We start from the raw sequence: 18,962 nt of genomic DNA, 5'->3' as shown, positions 1-18,962 counted from the left end.
CCCTGTTCTTCCTATATACTGACATTGACACGGCATTCCAAAACATATATTACATGAGAGGAATTACATGAAATAAGTTGTATCAATACTATATTCCTTTTTTGTTATATATGAAACAAATTTCTTCCTTTTTATTTTCCCAGATCTATTAACCGTTCTACATGCTTTACATTTGTTACAATAAACAAAGCCCTTAATATCAGGGAAGAAGGTTACTTCTTTAGGTGGATCTAAAACATTATGTACCAATTTCCTCCTTACAGATCTATTTTTCTTATAAATAAATTTAGGTCTTTCAGGAATAATCTTTTTCAGTGTCTCATCTTTTAACAAAATTGGCCAATATTTTTTAAAAATACCCTCAATCTTTTTATATTGATTATTAAAGTTGGTAATAAAGGCAATATCAAATCTATCATTTTTAATCTTTCTCTTAGACAGGAAACTACTTCTATCTTTTCTATCAATAACTTCCCTTTCAGCCACCAAAAAGGGTTTTTTATATCCTTTATCAATAAACCTGTCTATCAATAGATCGGTTTGGTCAACAAAATCTTTCCTTAACCTCCCTGGCGGTATGATTATTTCAGATTTTTGGTGCTGAAAGCGGTACCATTATTTTGCATGGAAATATGTATTTTTTTTATTGTAGGCTGTAATTTTTAGGAAAAACTCACTGAAATCTGTCTGAACAAGAGTCTAGTAAACATCCCGGGTATGATAAAATTTGAAACACAAAATCATAAATTATAATTTAATAAATAATCATAAAAATAATATAAAAATAATAAAAAATTTAATTCAATAATATAATCAAACCAAAAACACTGAAATGTGAAATAGAGCGCAAAGTTCGCACATCGCTGAGCAAAGTCGCAAAATCGTTTTCAGTTTCTGATGACGAATTTCCCCCATGAATCATTATCACTCAATTCTGCAAGTGGTTCTGATTTACTATCGCTGTTCTCTAGCTGATCTAAACCGCATTTGACCTAAAGGGACACTTTTTGGACGTCATGGACATTTCTCAGTTTCCAGGCAGAAAGAACAGACAAAATGCAGGCAGGGCGCAGGACAAAGCACTCGGGACAATATGTATGTGAAATAGGTTGAGACAGCAATGTTTTACTGTGTAAAATGAAAAAAAAAAAAAATGACATTTTTTAAAATTTTTAAATTTCCCGCCGCCACCGGCGGCGGCGCCCGTACGTCCCGACGTCACAGGGACAGGACACAGAAGCCGGATGCCGGCATCGGCCGGAGGAGATGGCCGGGGACGCTGCAGGGGACACATCGTGGGAGCGCAGGGTAAGGTAAGTGAAGAACACATGCCGGAGCAGTGCCGCAGGGTAAGCCCGAGTGTAGCTCGGGGTTACCGCTATTGGTACTGAAATGTTACCCCGAGCTACACTCGGGAATACCGCCAAGGAGGTTAAACTACAGTTTCTTTTAATCCTCGTAAACTGGCTCCTTGGGGTATTATATAGCCATTTAGGATGATGTTCACTAGAAACTGGAATGGAGCTGTTTTTATCAATATCTTTAACAAAAGATTTAGTATAAATCTGTCCCTCATATTTATAGAAGTTTAAATCCAGGAAATTAACCCGTTCAAAATCCTTCATAACTAAACATTAAACCAGAACAATTCTCATTAATACAATTTGAAAATACATGAAGATCTATTTCAGAGCCCCTCCAAAGCCCCTCCAGATAAATGGTAAAAACGTACGGCACTATTATGTTCTCTTCTTTGTTCCTGAGTGTGCTGCATGTATATATGGAGGTATGAAATGGAGTGGAGACATTTCCCATGAGATCCTTTGGCTGCAGAGTATTTCCTATGATGGGGATATAGTATTCCTCAGGCTGCTTACTACTATTGATTACTTGGAAAGTGATTGAGTATTACTACATCTACTAATTGGACATCATTATTCATCGCTCCCAGAGCACAAGCGCTGTTGCTGGTTTATCATTTGACCAGCAAATAGCTCTGGTGAGTTCATTCCATCGTTTTTGGTGGTGGATTTGTCACAGTGTTATGAAGTCACTGAAGATTGTTTTTGAACACGAATAGATATATTTATATATTGTTTTTGGACAGTATATTTATTTTACACACCATATGGTTTTTGGATATTTTATTTATTTTTTGGTCACTTTATATATGGTGATAGATATATTTATATAATTTATTAATAGCGCATGCCCTTATGATATAATTGTTCAGAGGGGTAAAAGTGCCCAGTATGGAAGGGGTTAGTGGGGTACCCCAAGGTTCAGTTTTATTAGTGGGGTACCCAAACTTTCAGTGTTATTAGTGGGGTACCCAAAGGTTCAGTGTTATTAGTGGTGTACCCCAAGGTTCAGTGTTATTAGTGGGGTTCCCCAACGTTCAGAGGTATTAGTGGGGTTCCGCAGGGTTCAGTGTTATTAGTGGGGTACCCCAAGGGTCAGTGTTATTAGTGGGGTACCCCAAGGTTCAGTGTTATTAGTGGTGTACCCCAAGGGTCAGTGTTATTAGTGGGGTTCCGCAGGGTTCAGTGTTATTAGTGGGGTACCCCAAGGGTCAGTGTTATTAGTGGGGTTCCGCAGGGTTCAGTGTTATTAGTGGGGTACCCCAAGGTTCAGTGTTATTAGTGGTGTACCCCAAGGGTCAGTGTTATTAGTGGGGTATCCCAAGGTTCAGTGTTATTAGTGGGGTACCCCAAGGTTCAGTGTTATTAGTAGGGTACCCCAAGGTTCAGTGTTATTAGTGGGGTACCCCAGGGTTCAGTGTTATTAGTGGGGTACCCCAAGGTTCAGTGTTATTAGTGGGGTACCCCAGGGTTCAGTGTTGGGACCCTTACTTATTAATATATATATAAACAATATGGGGTGTGAGATTATAAATCCCATTCCAGTCTTTGCAGATGACACCAAGCTGTCCGGGGAATAACGTCCTTACAGGATGTCTCCAACTTACAAGCCGACCTCAATGCTCTGTGTAATTGGGGGGCTATGGGGCCAATGAGGGCTAATGGTGATAAATGTAAGGTTCTGCACTTGGGGGCTAAGAATATGCATGCATCATACATACTAGGGGGTACAACTGGGGAGTCAATGGTGGAGAAGGATCTGGGGGGGGTCAATGGTAGAAAAGGATCTGGGGGGTCAATGGTTGAGAAGTATCTGGGGGGCAATAGTAGAGAAGGATCTGGGGAGGTCAATGGTGGTGAAGCATCTGGGGTGGTCAATGGTGGAGAAGGATCTGGGGGGTTAATGGTGTAGAAGGATTTGGAGGGTCAATAGTGGAGAAAGATCTGGGGGGGTCAATGGTAGAGAAGGATCTGGGGGGGTCAATGGTGGAGAAGGATCTGGGGGGCAATTGAGGAGAAGGATCTGGAGGGGTCAATGGTGGAGAAGGATCTGGGGGTTATGGTAGATTACCAGCTTAATAATGGCAGCAATGCAAAGCTGTGGGTTCTAAAGCGAGCAAAATCCTCTCTTGTATTAGGAGAGGTATAGACTCCAGAGAGAGAGATATCATCAATTCACAAAAAGAACATTGGGGAACTGGAGAAAGTACAGAGAAGGGCAACCAAACTGATACGAGGCATGGAGGAGATCAGCTATGAGGAGAGATTAGAGGAACTGAATGTATTCTCTACTGAGAAGAGGAGATTAAGGGGGGGATATGATCTCCATGTATAATACATAAGGGGGATATGATCTCCATGTATAATACATAAGGGGGGATATGATCTCCATGTATAATACATAAGGGGGGATATGATCTCCATGTATAATACATAAGGGGGGATATGATCTCCATGTATAATACATAAGGGGGATATGATCTCCATGTATAATACATAAGGGGGGATATGATCACCATGTATAATACATAAGGGGGGGATATGATCTCCATGTATAATACATAAGGGGGATATGATCTCCATGTATAATACATAAGGGGGGGGATATGATCTCCATGTATAATACATAAGGGGGGATATGATCTCCATGTATAATACATAAGGGGGGATATGATCACCATATATAATACATAAGGGGGGGATATGATCTCCATGTATAATACATAAGGGGGGGGATATGATCTCCATGTATAATACATAAGGGGGATATGATCTCCATGTATAATACATAAGGGGGGATATGATCTCCATGTATAATACATAAGGGGGGATATGATCTCCATGTATAATACATAAGGGGGGATATGATCTCCATGTATAATACATAAGGGGGGATATGATCTCCATGTATAATACATAAGGGGGGATATGATCTCCATGTATAATACATAAGGGGGGGATATGATCTCCATGTATAATACATAAGGGGGATATGATCTCCATGTATAATACATAAGGGGGGGGATATGATCTCCATATATAATACATAAGGGGGGATATGATCTCCATGTATAATACATAAGGGGGGATATGATCTCCATGTATAATAGATAAGGGGGGATATGATCTCCATGTATAATACATAAGGGGGGATATGATCACCATGTATAATACATAAGGGGGGATATGATCTCCATGTATAATACATAAGGGGGGATATGATCTCCATGTATAATACATAAGGGGGGATATGATCTCCATGTATAATACATAAGGGGGGGATATGATCTCCATGTATAATACATAAGGGGGGATATGATCTCCATGTATAATACATAAGGGGGGGATATGATCTCCATGTATAATACATAAGGGGGGATTGCTGTAGGAAAGTCCTGGATTCTTTCTTGGATACACAGAATATAACTGGATATAACATTGATAGGGAAAGTTGATCCAGGGATATCCGATTGCCTCTCCGGGGGTCAGGAAGGGATTGTTTCCCCTGCAGGAGCAGATCGGATCGTGCTTTGCTGGGATTTTTCCTTCTGGTGGATCAGCTGTGGGTGTCGGATTATAACTTTTATTTTTAATGGTAAAACTAGATGGATGTCTTTTTTCAGCCAGACTAACTATGTAACTATGTAGGTCCCACACCGCTGCCTCCCATCTCCTGAGACTGCACTCAGTGACTTGGGTCTGAGACACTACAGACATATCCCTCCACCCGGCACAGGTGACAAATACTGGGAAAATTGCTATGTCACCTCCATGAGGAATAAGATCAAAAGCACACACCCCAGGTGCCTAGGTCTAGGAACGTCTATGGTGAAAATGAACATTTTGCTGCCAGCTGAACCCCAGAACCTCCATAAATCCAGTCTAGATACATAAATTGTGTCTGCAGCACAGAGAAGGAAGATTATCCGAGAGAAATCCAGGAATACAGGACGGGGAACACAGCTCAGGAAAGTGACCAGGGGATTACAGGCTGATATCACCCAGTCCCCGCCCTACTCTGGACCAATCAGTGAGCAGTATGGGTGGAGGAATGGATTTAGTGTTCATGACCCACCTGTGCTGATCTCTGTAGGAGTGTCCTCCTCTATAAATGTCCCCGTTATTCCATCCTCCTCCATAGACTGCTGATCATCCCTCACATACGCCTCTTCTTCTTCTGCTTTCACCTCAACTTTTATATCTATCAGATCTTCAACCTAAAACAAAATAATAATAGAAGAGCTCATCTGTAAAACATAAACTCCAATATTGTGACATCACATAAAAAACAATCACTTCTGTGAGACCATATTCTAGATGCTCCATCCCACCAACCTTGTAATAGTGAGGGATGGTGTGACCTTCCTGTGTGGAATCCTGGGAATACAGGGGACGGGGACATCTCTCTGGTGGGTTCCTGGTATTAGGTGGCTCCATCATATCCTTGTGTCCTTCTGAAAACTCCTCCATCACTCCATACTCCTCATCCTCCTCTTTATACTCTTCTTTAACATCAATATTATCATCCCCGAGGATTCCACTCTGAAAGATATAATAAAACATTCATTGTAACAAACATGCTGTGTATAAATCACAACTACCAATAATTGTCATCATCTACCTGATGATGGTGAGGGATGGTGTGACCTTCCTGTGTGGAATCCCGGGAATACAGAGGACGGGGACATCTCTCTGGTGGGTTCCCATGACTGGATCCATCTGTAGGAAACACACACACTGACTGAATCCATTGTTTCTATGTGTTTATCAGATGATGGGGGATCTAGGTGGATCCTCCGTACTGCTCTCTCCTTTACAATAAAGTCTCCTCTTACCCGGTGATGTGAGGGGCGGCTGATTGTCCATCATGACGTCCTTGTAGAGATCCTTGTGTCCTTCTAAATACTCCCACTCCTCCATGGAGAAATAGACAGTGACACCCTGACACCTTATAGGAACCTGACACACACAATGATACAGTCACCATCCAGACACATCCCTTGTCTGTTACTGGAGAATGTCCCAGAATTCCCGGCACCGCTCACCTCTCCTGTCAGCAGCTCAGTGATCTCTCTGGTGACTTCTAGAATCTTCTTCTTCTTTCTCTCTTCTATCAGGGAGGGAGGTGGAGGCAATGTGATGTCATATGATCTCCAGACTTCACAGGAGGAAAACTCTACATCTGAACACAAATAGTCACATCAAATGATATTCCCAGAATCCTCCTCACCTCTCCATTCAGGTCTCCATTTTATTAAAGCCCCACTTCAGGCTGAGGTATAATTTCCCCCCACAGGACCCCCACACTATGCAGGGTATAAGGAATTCTGACATCATTACACACAACACAGGATCTACAGTTCTGTTTTGCTTATGAGGATGCCAAGGGTCCCCCACATCCTAATACCATAGAATAAAAAGAAAGGAGCCAAATGGAGGGACATTGGGAGGAGGAGCTGTGAGGTCAGTGTGATGTCATAGGATTCTCTGACTCTGGATGGAGGGACATTGGGAGGAGGAGCTGTGAGGTCAGTGTGATGTCATAGGATTCTCTGACTCTGGATGGAGGGACATTGGGAGGAGGAGCTGTGAGGTCAGTGTGATGTCATAGGATTCTCTGACTCTGGATGGAGGGACATTGGGAGGAGGAGCTGTGAGGTCAGTGTGATGTCATAGGATTCTCCATCCCCTGCCACTTATAAAAGTGGTATAATCCTTTGGTATAGACTGATGAGGTGAGAAGGTGACACTTCTCCACAATGAGGAGAATGTTCCGGCCCCGGAAGTGGGGGAATGTTCTGCCCCTGAAGGGGTTCATCTGGGTTCCCACACTATATATGTGTGTATCATCATCTGCTGGAGATAAAAGACGTCACAGTGACTATGGAGGAAGAGGACGGACGTGACTATGGAGGAAGAGGATGGACGTGACTATGGAGGAAGAGGATGGACGTGACTATGGAGGAAGAGGACGGACGTGACTATGGAGGAAGAGGACGGACGTGACTATGGAGGAAGAGGACGGACGTGACTATGGAGGAAGAGGACGGACGTGACTATGGAGGAAGAGGACGGATGTGACTATGGAGGAAGAGGACGGACATGACGGGGGGTTAATGGGTGTAAATAGGAAATAACATCTTATTACCTCCTCTGCTGCCACTTCCAGCAACGTCTCCTCTCTGCTTCCTCCCAACTCAGCTCTCACCCAGAACTTCCTGTCTGTACCTGACATCACTTCCTGTCTGTACCTGACATCACTTCCTGTCTGTCTTCCATAGAGACTTCCTGTGTGGGTAGAAGTGAGATCCCCACCTTGTGGAGCTCAGAGGAACTGCAGCCCCGAGAAGCGTCTGGTAGTGTGGCCCCGGCCTTGTGCTGGGTGTGTATGGACTGTAGATCCTTGTGTAGGGAGGAAATGACTCCTATCTGTGACTGCTGTAATCTGCTGACTGGCATCTCCTGTGAAATCTGACACTGGCACTGGATACACACAAGGCAGTCAGGGATTTCAGCCCCTCCCTTCTCCCAGACTGTAATACAGAGAGAGCCAATCAGAAGAGGTATTAAAGGAGCCAATGACGGGGACTTTCTCAGCAGGAGGTGCAGCTGCAAAGCATTGTGGAATATGCAGTCCTGAACAGAAATGGCCTGATAGGCTGATATGAGGGATGGAACTACAGAGACCAGCATGCTTAGTGAGAGCAGAGTGAAGGACTCCATCTTGTTTTTCCTGAGGGGAGGCAGTCTGCATGTGGCAGGAGACAGTCTGGACCTGGCAGAGAAGTGCTCAGGGTCAGTTCACTCCATGTTTAGGTATCTGCATCAGTCAGGGAACATCCAACCTGAGAGATGTGGCCTACAGTACAGTGCCTACACCGACAGTGTGAAGGGCTCATCGTGAGGTGACCACAGGAGCCGGTCATTTCCAGGACCATGGTTTGGGCCTTAGTCCCAGGATCTGGTGAGAGGGATTTTGCCCCCTGGCAGATGACAGGAACACGGCACACAGAGACATGACACTTCTCCCATACTCACCAGGCACTGGGTTGTGTAGATGGTCCTGCTATACAGACACAGTGTTTGCTTTGCTATACAAATCCTGCCACGGGATTACAATGATACTTTACCATAGGAGTGTAAGTGCACCAATGAAAGTGTCTCGCTGAAGACCCCAACATTCATCCTGTTACCAAGAGACTGAAGTTACTGGTGCCATACGGGCACGCGCATTCGTATTCAGGCCTCTATATTGCATGGTGTGGGAGGGAATAGCTCTACCTTGGAAAGTAGCTATGAAGCATCAGTTGGGCGCAGTGTTTGCCTATTGGGCTTGTGGTGTCGGGGGTTAGAAGGGAGAAGTCTGACACCACACAGAGTCATCCTTCTGCTCTCCTCCTGCTTGGACATCATAGAGCTGAGTTTATGTAAAGGGGTTTAGACCCACTTTGAGGGCGCCATGTAAGTGTTTCCTCTGCTCTTGGGGTTATTCACGGTTGGAATCCCCTGAAAGCAGCCTGAGTGTAAAAGTGAGTTATATTGCTTCCGGTCTCAGGATTTGCTGTTCTCTGGATTCACCGAACGTATACCTGTTGTTCATGTTTATTACTTCCCATAGAGGTCTTACAGTAAAGCTGATCTCTGTGTTTATTATACCGTGTGTGCTTTTCATTGGTCCTTGTACTTCACTATTGTCAGGGGTGTCAGTTGGGGCTGAGACAGTTCTTGGGGTTGGGAGGCAGAGTGGTGGAGTGAACAAACTTACCCCCTTTGGGGGTATCGCTACACTGATAGAGGGGTCACCTCCACTCCCACCAAGGAGGACAGAAATATATGACTGCCTAGTCCAGCCTTTCTCAGCCAGGGGTCCTCCAAAGGGTTCTTGGGGTAAAGCTGCATCTTTGGAGACTGACAAGCACTAGGCTTGCTCACCCTGATAGTAGAAGAAATGGCCGCTGCCCCAGTCTATAACTGGCCTTCACAGCAAGGAGCACTTGAACGGGCAACGCATGTCACACAACAAAAGAGAAAAGTTCCCGGCTCAACTTACCAGCCAGCCTGCAAACAAACCGAATTACCCTGTCTAACAGTATGCGTTAAAAACGGGTTTAGTTAGCACACATTTGCAATCACATTGTAAGCTACAGAGCCTCGTCACAGCACCCCGATATTCTGTAGTCCTAACTCTACAAATTAATTGAACCCCCATAGTAGAGGCACATGTATTTAATGGCTAGACCAAGGGCAGGTGGACCTGAGGGAGCCCACCCCTCTTTAACCACTCCAAGTTCAGACACTTTCCCCCCCTTCCTGCCCAGGCCAATTTTCAGCTTTCAGCACTGTCACACTTTGAATGACCATTGCGCAGTCATGCAACACTGTACCCATATGATTTTTTTAGCATTTTTTGAGACAGAAAAAACTTTATTTTGGTGGTATTTTTATTTTTTTGCTTTATAAATGCAAAAGTCCAAAAATTTTGAAAAAAAGTGTTTTTCTTACAAAATTTTGCAAATAAATATTTCATCATACATCTTGGCCAAAATGTATTCCGTTATCTTTTTAGTAAAACAAAAAATAACCCAAATTAGTTTATAACCAAAAATTATAATTTTTAAAAAATATTTTAACATTTTTATTTTATTTTTTTATATTATTATTATTTTTTTTTTTAACATACTGTCACCATGGTGACACTGTACTACCTGTGGGGGGTGATGAAGATTTTTTAAATTATTTTTTACACCGATTGCTTTTACACCAATAAAGAGGAATAATTTCTCCTTCTCTCTGGCTGCATTCTTGCAGCCATTGAGAAATACTGTGTGAGATGTGATTGGTCACAGCTTGTCACATGGTACAAGGCTGTTGTGAATAGCCCTGTACCATGTGACCTCTGTGATCATTTACAGATTTCACACGTAGTAAGCAATGATGTCAGAAGTGACATGTGATCACTGATTGGTCAATCAGTGATCACATGATCGTGACCTCGCACAGAGGTCCTGTAAGATGAATGGTGTTCCACTGTGTCTGGAGGACACAGCGGGCACCGGATTGTGGTGCTGCATGCTCCCAGGGAGCGCACACAAGCAGGGGGCGGGGAGGCCATTTATAAATGGCCACCCACCCCTGCACTGCCACTGTCCGGCCGTTTATATACAACGGCCGGACAGGAGGTGGTTAAAGGTACCGGAGCGCACCGGACACCCAGCGTATAGCACAATGGCAGCCAAGGTGTCCAGTATGTCTCCTCCCCAACAATTCAACAGAACAAAAAATGGCCACTGCCCCAGTACCCTGATAGTCAGGAATCGTGTTTGTGTAGTTAGTGCCGGGACACGGCTAGGATTTTGGTTTTGAGGTTTCTGCCGTTACTTTGTGGAACATTGTACAGCACCTGTAATCAGCACCAATAAACACTGCACTGTGTGACACCACATCACTGGACTGGTATCTGTCCCTGAAAGTGTGCCCATCCCAGGGAGCTTTATACCCTCTACCCATCCCCAGCCCACGATTCAGAAACATTGAACTGCAATTTCCACTGCTCTCACCAGTCTTCCAGCAACACCAAATCCTGTTCCATGTTACAGATACCTCCAAGTTCTATATGTAGTCTCGGGGGTCCCTGTGGAAGTCCATGTGTGGACATTTCTACCTATGATAAATGACAGGCTAAACCCACCTGGAGACTTTCTCCACACCTGGAGTGTGCTGAGTTCTTGGAGAACGTCTACACAGTGTTTCCAGATTGGCTTTATCACCCCAACGAGCTCGCTCCAGTTCATGGATGTCATCATTATGTTTGGAGGATCTCACCAGTCAGGAGCCTTTCCTGTCATCCTACATGTTCCCTTCTGAGGATTGTTCTATCCTTCCAAACAAATGTATGAAATCATGGATGAGTCCTCCTTCTATGTGATCTAGAAGATCTTCAATCACAATGTCTTTATGGATGAAGTGGATGGCCCAGTTTTTTTACATCCTTATAATTTATGTCTAACATCCTCATTATGAGTGGATTGATATATATTTTTATACTTTAGGATGTATTTTTGCATTTTCTTCAACAAAAGGATCAGTTTTGGTGGTATCTGTTTTATTAACTATACATTTGGTTTTTGTGTTCTGTGTTTTTAAGACTTTTTTATATGTAATAAAATATCTTTATTAAACATAAGAGCTATTTATTATTTATTATTTTTGAACTTCCCTGGTAGTCCTGTAAGATTGATATTTTTATGTTTCTGCAGTTCCTCTGAAATCCACAAGGTGGTGATCTCACTTATACCCAAACAAATGGTCTCTATAGAATACAGAAAGGAAATGATGTCAGGTACAAACAGGAAGTGATGTCGGGTAAAGACAGGAAGTCATCTGGAATAAAGACAGGAAGTTCCATATGGTAGAAACCAGCAAGGAGACGTTGGTGAAAGTGGCAACAGAGGAGGTAATAAGATGTTATTTCCTATTTACACCCAGTAACCCCCCGTCATGTCCGTCCTCTTCCTCCATAGTCATGTCTGTCCTCTTCCTCCATAGTCACTGTGACATCTTTTATCTCCAGCAGATGATGATACACATATATAGTGTGGGAACCCAGATTAACCCCTTCAGGGGCAGAACATTCCCCCACTTCCGGGCCGGAACATTCTCCTCATTGTGAAGATAAATTCTAGTAATATGGTCCTCATGGATGAAGGGGAGCTGAGGGGTCTCTTTGGGGGTACAGAGGATGGAGGACTTTGGGGCCCCTTGGAGGGTAGTGGATCCCAAGTTCTCTGAGGGGGTAGAGTAGCCAAAGGACTTTAGGTCCTTGATAGGAGATCTCTGAGAGAAGAGGAGGTACTATGGCTCAGGGAGTCGCTGAGTTAGGGAGGGGGCTGTTGGTCTATGATGGTCCTCCTACCTGAACTTACTTTCAGACCTCCTTACAGAACTCCAGCCAAGAAAAGAAGACAACCTTCACCTTCTTACCATCTCACCTGTCAAATAATATTGTCCAAGTGGAATGAAGGACAGTTCTTCACCCCTTGGTGGGCACTTGTTTCTAAAGGAGGTCTGTATGCTCAGCATAGACTAACAGGTAGTCAGGGGTCAGTGCTGAACATCTTCCAGAGACACTCCAATACCTCCCATGACACAGGCTCTGGCAGTGCCCGGTGCTGGAATTCAGCACACCAGGAACCCACCACCACTCTGTACAATGTCCTGGGTATTACAGTATATTTGGCAACCAAAGGTCTTCCCCTGTTGTCCCACTCCTACCCACACTGAGCTGCCATTGGAGGGAGGAGAACAGAGTCCTCCCCCAAAGCTCTCTCTGCTCCACCAGCAGCATTCTCCTGCTATCCAATCCAATCCCTTCTCTTACTGAAGAGAGTGACAGTGACATCACTCCTGTCAGTCAGCAGGCTGCCGGAGATTGGAGCCTTGCAGCCGGATATCGGGCAATTATCCTGATTATCCAGCAACTCCAATCAAAAGTCATCAAGTTCCCCTTCCTGGACACCACGATGACCCAACATTGACCTCACAGCACTGCCTCAGAGTAAACAAGTCATAGGAAGGATCATATTTATCATTCCTTGTCTGCAGATCTAAAACTCATCAAAACCAGTTCAGAGACCAAACAAACCCAACAGAGAAAAGGGGATTTCTGATCCAGCAAGCCGAGGACCCAGGACCTTGGAAATGTACTAAACGTTAAGCAGTCCCAGCGATGTGGAAATTTATCAAAAAACTATTTGTCCAAGGGACTAAATCGGGGTCCCAAACTACTTGTCCTCATGACAATCTACTTGTCCTGATAAAAATAATAATTGAACCCAAACCATATTTATATCCGGTGTTTATTGTTCTACTATTACTGAATGAGACGTTTTATCACGAAGGACTGTCAATGGATGGATGTCCCTTTATAGCATGAAATGACTTTGCCAGGGTGGAGAATATGAAGGTTGATGCACATGGGAGCACTTGGGTGCTCAGTACAAGCACATGCTGAGCAGACAAATCAAGCTCCAGTGTCCTCCAGGATTGGATCATTTTGTTTTCTGTTCAGCCCACTGATTGGATGAACAATATGAGTAATGTATGGACTGCCTTAATGAGCCGATACAACAGGACAATGACCCAAAGCATACAAGTAATTCAACAAAACAATGGCTGCAACAGCACAGAATACGCCTTCTGGAGTGGCCCAGTCAGAGTCCTGACCTCAACCCGATTGAAATGTTTGTGTAGTATTATGTTCAGCAGACTGTGTTCTTCTATTGTTGTGACTTAGATGATGTTCAGAGCACATTTTATGCCCAATTCATGCAAAACCCCACGTAATCCCAAGGGGTTCACATACTTGTTCTTGGAACTGTAGAGTGCAGCAGTCAGGATGAGCACCATGTTCACATAAGAGTCCCCCCTTGCATCAAAGTCCCCATCTTTACCCCCTTACATGAGTGCCCAGCGGAGTCCCCCCTTACGTCAGTGTCCAGCGGAGTGTCCCCCCCTTACATCAGTGTCCAGCAGAGTGTCCCCCCCCTTACGTCAGTGTCCAGCGGAGTGTCCCCCCCCCTTACGTCAGTGTCCAGCGGAGTGTCCCCCCCTTACATCAGTGTCCAGCAGAGTGTCCCCCCCCCTTACGTCAGTGTCCAGCGGAGTGTCCCCCCCCCTTACGTCAGTGTCCAGCGGAGTGTCCCCCCCCCTTACATCAGTGTCCAGCGGAGTGTCCCCCCCCCTTACGTCAGTGTCCAGCGGAGTGTCCCCCCCCCTTACGTCAGTGTCCAGCGGAGTGTCCCCCCCCTTACGTCAGTGTCCAGCGGAGTGCCCCCCTTACGTCAGAAGTCAGAGCTCAGCGGAGTGCCCCCTTTACGTAAGAACTCAACGGAGTGCCCCCCCTTACATCAGAGCTCAGCAGAGTCCCCCCTTACATCAGAGCTCAGCTGCTAACTGGACATGGAATAGGGAAGTGTGAAGCTCCTGGAAGAACAGGGAGAGGGGAGGTAGATAAGGAGAGAAGGGAAGGAGGTGGGGAAAGCTCCATGGTAGAGCAGAGATCGCTCACCCCCAGGCTGCTCTCTGCAGGCTCAGACATCGCCAATTGTACAACCAGATGAATCTTCAAATTTACCCCCCCCCACGGGGCAGTCACAGAGCAGAGGGGTGGGAAGAGGCGGAGCAAAACAGAATCTCTCTCCTCCCCCGTCTATGCGAGGAGGGAGGGGGGAAGTGTGCTGTCTGAACAAGTGTCACAGACACTGAGCGTGCCCAACTGCTGCTTGCCTGCAACAGGGATAAATGTAAGAAAACATCCTGCACTGCGCCCGGAACTACATGTCCCGAGAGTCAAGAGATAGGATTTGTAAATCCCGGAGTCAAAACTAAATGTGTTCCCATGGGGGCAGTAATTCTTCAATGTCCAGCAACCCTCCTATTCCCCCCTCACATCCACATCCTATTATTGTGTGACCAATACCATCCAAATCATTCTTACTTTCATTTCCCAAAGTTATCCGTCTACAAGGAGACCTGTATAGATCACATGATGGCACCAATGAGGATGGAGGAGGACCGGAGTCACATGACTGAGAAGATACTAAACCTCACCCTGGAGATCATCTACCTGCTGACCGGAGAGGTGAGGAGGATTCTGGGAGGTCACATGACATCACTCTTATCTCTATTAATAAAACACAGACCTGACCGGAGAGGTGAGGAGGATTCTGGGAGGTCACATGACATCACTCTCATCTCTATTAATAAAACACAGACCTGACCGGAGAGGTGAGGAGGATTCTGGGAAGTCACATGACATCACTCTCATCTCTATTAATAAAACACAGACCTGACCGGAGAGGTGAGGAGGATTCTAGGAGGTCACATGACATCACTCCTATATCTATTAATGAAACACAGACCTGACCGGAGAGGTGAGAAGGATTCTGGGATTCTAACATGATGTTCCTATTGGTTCCTCAATACAGAAATTGAAGTCAGGTGATCATATGACCATCACAGTGCCTCCATGTGACTCCCTAAACCCTGAGAGACACAACATGGAGAAGATTCTAGAAGTCACCAAGAAGATGATGGAGCTGCTGACAGGAGAGGTGAGCGGTGCCGGGAATTCTGGGACATTCTCCAGTAACAGACAAGGGATGTGTCTGGATGGTGACTGTATCATTGTGTGTGTCAGGTTCCTATAAGGTGTCAGGGTGTCACTGTCTATTTCTCCATGGAGGAGTGGGAGTATTTAGAAGGACACAAGGATCTCTACAAGGACGTCATGATGGACAATCAGCCGCCCCTCACATCACCGGGTAAGAGGAGACTTTATTGTAAAGGAGAGAGCAGTACGGAGGATCCACCTAGATCCCCCATCATCTGATAAACACATAGAAACAATGGATTCAGTCAGTGTGTGTGTTTCCTACAGATGGATCCAGTCATGGGAACCCACCAGAGAGATGTCCCCGTCCTCTGTATTCCCGGGATTCCACACAGGAAGGTCACACCATCCCTCACCATCATCAGGTAGATGATGACAATTATTGGTAGTTGTGATTTATACACAGCATGTTTGTTACAATGAATGTTTTATTATATCTGTGACGGAAGTGTAGGCAGGACAGAACACACACGGAGGATGATAAACACACAAAGTTTTATTGAAATGGGAGAGACACTCAATCAGGGTAATAAGGTAGCGTCCGGGTACCCAAAAAGGGGGAAGAGGGGGGAGGAGTCTGAACAGTTGTAATCCCGGTAGCGATGACCCGAGCACTCGGGGGGGGGGGGGGGGGGGGGCAGTCCAGGTAGCTACGATAATCCAGGCACGCAATAGGGCAGTCCAAGCAAGTATTAATCCACGTGGGGCAGTCCCAGCAAGGGTAATAGAGAGATTCAATGGGGCAGTCCAGGCAGAGAAAGTATGGGTGTTCAGTGGGGCAGTCCAGACAAGGCAATAGGGGAATTCAATTGGTCAGTTCAGATGGAAAATATGAGCATTCAGTGGGGCAGTCCAGACAAGGCAATATATTGATTCAAAGGGGCAGTCCAGGCAGGGAAGTATGAACACTCACGGTTTAGGCAGGGGTAACTTCCCAGATGCACACAGCGGTCAGTAGGCAGGGGTGACTTTTCAGGCACACAGCGGCAGCAGGCAAAGGTAACTCTCGGGCACACAGAGGCAGCAGGCAGGGGTAACTCCCGGGCACACAGCGGCAGCAGACAGGGGTAACTCCCGGGCACACAGCGGCAGCAGACGGGTAACTCCCGGGCACACAGCGGCAGCAGACAGGGGTAACTCCCGGGCACACAGCGGCAGCAGACAGGGGTAACTCCCGGGCACACAGCGGCAGCAGACAGGGGTAACTCCCGGGCACACAGCGGCAGCAGGCAGGGGTAACTTCTGGGCACACAGCGGCAGCAGGCAGTGGTGCCTCCTGGGCACACAGCGGCAGCAGGCAGCGGTAACTTCTGGGCACCCAGTGCAGCAGGCAGGGGTATCCTCTAGGTACACAGCGGCAGCAGGCAGGAGTAACCTCTAGGGACACAGCGATCAGCAGAGCACTCAGCAGGGTCTGGGCTGTGGGGTCTGGCCTCGGCTCAGACCTCACACAGCTGTTCTTCCTGTGATCAGGGGAACAACAACCGCCAGGGTTATGCTCCAGTCCTCTTATCCCGGAGCAGGACGCTTCCTGGTTGCAATGGCCGACCCTGCGTCAGGTTGCTGGGGCAATGAGGCATGCCCCCCTCACTCCGGCCGTGCCCAGGGAGCCTTTGTCTCCAGCGGGAGCAGAGCGCGGGAAGCCTCGGGAATGCACTGCGCCCACCGGGACAAGGAGGGGGGGCGTACAGAGACACCCCAGTGGCCTGCAAGTGAAGAATCCACCTGCAGGCACAGCAGGGTGTCAGACTCCTCAGTGGTATCACCAGGGAGAGGTGCTAACCACACCACAGGGGACAGTTCCTGACCTCCTGCACAGCCTTTGATGTAGGCCTGTGCAGGAGGTAGGAACCTGGAAGGGAGGGGGGAGGATGAAAGGGAGTGAGGGGAAAGCTGTGACAGGAGGGGGGAGGAAGATGAAGGAGAGTAAGGGGGGACTGTGACATATCTTTCAGAGTGGACTCCTCGGGGATAATAATATTGATGTTAAAGAAGAGTATAAAGAGGAGGATGAGGAGTATGGAGTGATGGAGGAGTTTTCAGAAGGACACAAGGATATGATGGAGCCACCTAATACCAGGAACCCCCCAGAGAGATGTCCCCGTCCTCTGTATTCCCGGGATTCCACACAGGAAGGTCACACCATCCCTCAGTATCACAAGGTTGGTGGGATGGAGCATCTAGAACATGGACTTGTATGGGTCATGTGTGGATTTTTTAAATGATATTTTCTCTCATTTCCTTGATTTAGAGTGGAGATCCAATCAATATAGAATTTGAGGTGAAAGCAGAAGAAGAAGAGGCGTATGTGAGGGATGATCAGCAGTCTATGGAGGAGGATGGAATAACGGGGACATTTATAGAGGAGGACACTCCTACAGAGATCAGCACAGGTGGGTCATGAACACTAAATCCATTCCTCCACCCATACTGCTCACTGATTGGTCCAGAGTAGGGCGGGGACTGGGTGATATCAGCCTGTAATCCCCTGGTCACTTTCCTGAGCTGTGTTCCCCGTCCTGTATTCCTGGATTTCTCTCGGATAATCTTCCTTCTCTGTGCTGCAGACACAATTTATGTCTCTAGACTGGATTTATGGAGGTTCTGGGGTTCAGCTGGCAGCAAAATGTTGGTGTTCACTATAGATGTTGCTCAACTTGGCATTTGGCGTATGAGACTTGGACATTTTTTCCCATGCCCGGGTCCAGCAAGATCTCTGACAGGACAATTCTCCCAGGGTTCCTTGCTCTGTGGTCTGCTGGCTGTGCCGGGTGGAGGGATATGTCTGTAGTGTCTCAGACCCAAGTCACTGAGTGCAGTCTCAGGAGATGGGAGGCAGCGGTGTGGGATCTCTGCAACTTGTCTACAGTAAACATTTAATATTCCACTGATTACTGAATACCAATATTATGAGTCCTGACCCTTACACTGTATAATTTATATTGTACATTACATACTCCTGACCCCTGCACTATATACTCTATGTTGTACATTACATACTCCTGACCCCTGCACTATATACTCTATGTTGTACATTACATACTCCTGACCCCTGCACTATATACTCTGTTGTACATTACATACTCCTGACCCCTGCACTATATACTCTATGTTGTACATTCCATACTCCTGACTTCTGCTCTCCCCCTCCCCCCCACTGCTATATATACACATAATATGGATTCTCGTTTGTTACACCCATTTCCTCCCAGCTGGACATTTTATATCGGGTGATGTGATTGGAGCACAGACTTTTACATGGTGATAATAATGTGATAACATCCTCCAACTTTGGACCCTTAGACTGAAAGTGGGGGTGGGGACCCTCGTCCTATAATCCCCTCATCACTGTCCCTCCTATAAAAGACAGTTCTGGTTGTTTCCTCACTCTCTGACTAAGGTCCATGAATAAAGAAATGACCTGGTAGGAG

General features: G+C 46.1%; 1 protein-coding gene and 1 long non-coding RNA gene across 2 annotated transcripts in view; one reads left to right on the top strand and one right to left on the bottom strand.

Moving 5' to 3' along the window:
- LOC149443040 (uncharacterized) overlaps positions 1 to 18,962 on the top strand; it is a 130,628-nt gene that overhangs the window by 109,131 nt on the left and 2,535 nt on the right. The gene's annotated exons all lie outside the window — the stretch shown is intronic.
- Positions 5,238 to 5,847, bottom strand: LOC149443041 (uncharacterized). Its single transcript, XR_016306707.1, has 2 exons — positions 5,697 to 5,847; positions 5,238 to 5,578 (listed from the first exon to the last, which is right to left on the bottom strand). It is a non-coding gene; the product is annotated as an uncharacterized LOC149443041 (long non-coding RNA).

The sequence above is a fragment of the Staurois parvus genome, unplaced genomic scaffold (genome assembly GCF_062004578.1).
Source record: "Staurois parvus isolate SC_StPar_1 unplaced genomic scaffold, SC_StPar_1.0 ptg000879l, whole genome shotgun sequence".
In the NCBI taxonomy this organism is placed as follows: domain Eukaryota; kingdom Metazoa; phylum Chordata; class Amphibia; order Anura; family Ranidae; genus Staurois; species Staurois parvus.
This window is presented reverse-complemented; position numbering and strand designations above follow the sequence as displayed.